The 1,627-nt window shown below is 39.9% G+C and overlaps 1 non-coding gene across 1 annotated transcript; it reads right to left on the reverse strand.

Annotated features, from left to right (window-relative positions):
• Nucleotides 1-1,047: 1,047 nt before the first annotated feature.
• Nucleotides 1,048-1,129, reverse strand: trnas-uga (transfer RNA serine (anticodon UGA)). Its single transcript has one exon. It is a non-coding gene; the product is annotated as a tRNA-Ser (tRNA).
• Between the last annotated feature and the right edge of the window lie 498 nt (nucleotides 1,130-1,627).

Consider the following 1,627-nt stretch of genomic DNA (forward strand, 5'->3'; position numbering starts at 1 on the left):
AACAGATGTCACCACGCCCTATTCCTACATCGGGCCTGAACGGTCCATTGGCAGAGTCTGCAGACAGGAAATGTCTAAGTGACTAGTCCTTTGTTCAGTTTGATTTGATACCAATGGTAGTGCTGTTTTGGTGCAGAAATGTGCCAAGATCTCTGACGTTAAAGTCAAAATTTAAGTCACATCTACTCCATGGAGTGTCTTCGCATATCGGAACATGCTGACATGGAAACATCGAACTCTGATAGCAAAGGTTTTTTCATTAAACTGGGAGTATGTTTAACTAAGCAATTCAGACAGCCAGGATGAATAATTGGCATTTGGTTCTTCAAGCTGAGCTCTCCACACCAACTGCTCCAACGAAGCCCGTGGATAAGTTCCCCATCGATTATTTTGGTCAATTTTAGCCTCAACAACAACCTATTGTTCTGAACAATGCTACACCACAAGCAGAGGGCTAAGTCTGATTTTCATCGTTAATTTTCAATTTCAGTTCTTAATGCACAGTTTCTTACGAATGTGGACAGCAGAAGACCGTTAACATTCCATTTCTAATATTTCCAGAAAATTCTACTCCGCTGATATCGCCTTGCCTTTTCACATCGCAGGCCAGGAACCTGGATCAGTCGAGTTCCTTTCCACACATGGAGTTGCTTTTTTCTAATTCATTGACTGCTGATATAATAGATTATTGGCCTTGAGAGTCAGCTGTAAATTAGGTTGAACTTTCTCAGCTTGACTTTCAACTGATCCTAAAAAAAATTCATCACCTGCAGCTAAGTGTATTGCATTGCTTCTTGTTTTGCTGAATTCCACACCCCGAACATCCAAATTTCACGACAGTTCGACAAATGTGTTGAAACTGATTCGTGTTGGAAGTTGGTGGCTTTTTGTGTCTCGACATATAATTTATTCAATTAGATGACTGGGTCAGTCTTGAAATTACTTCGGATTCTTCACAGTTGAAAATTTACTTTCGATTGAATGCAAAGCTCAAGCTCCACGAGATCCAAATCCTGCAAAGGAATTAATGACTTTTAAAAGATTCAACGCTGTGAACAGGATTCGAAGCTGTGCAGGAAGACCCCATTGGATTTCAAATCCAACGCCTTAACCTCTCGGGCATCACAGCTGCAGCAAGGATGGCAATTTTCACAGTAAAACAACTGAATTCATTTGTTGGAAGAACAAATTGTCAAGACCCAAAATTTCGCCAAATCCTTTGCAGAGACCCAGACGAACGTTACCTTAGCAGATTGACAGGCTTTCACCGCAAACTAGATTCTGACACAGCTGAAGTTGTGGGAATGATTCTTCGTCGAATTATAGAATCACGGATGTACACCACGAAGAGAGGATCATTGTCTCACTGCGTCCGATCGATTTTGACTCAATTGCTCATCATCTGGTGCCAAATTAGATATGCTGTTGTGTTTTAATATTCATCGAAATATGGTATTAGTAAAATTGATGCAAATTCCATAAACACTAGCTACATTAGTAAAAAAAAAATCGAAATTAGAAAGAATGCAGAACCAATTTACAGAAATGGATCCAGCAACTTATCTGTAAGTTCTGACATCAGGTAATGAACTTGTGAGCACAAGAGAGGAAGATTAACCGAAGATTT

This window comes from Chiloscyllium plagiosum, unplaced genomic scaffold, assembly GCF_037043375.1.
Source record: "Chiloscyllium plagiosum isolate Xiang-an unplaced genomic scaffold, Cpla_swu_hap1 HiC_scaffold_18, whole genome shotgun sequence".
NCBI classification, from domain to species: Eukaryota; Metazoa; Chordata; class Chondrichthyes; order Orectolobiformes; family Hemiscylliidae; genus Chiloscyllium; species Chiloscyllium plagiosum.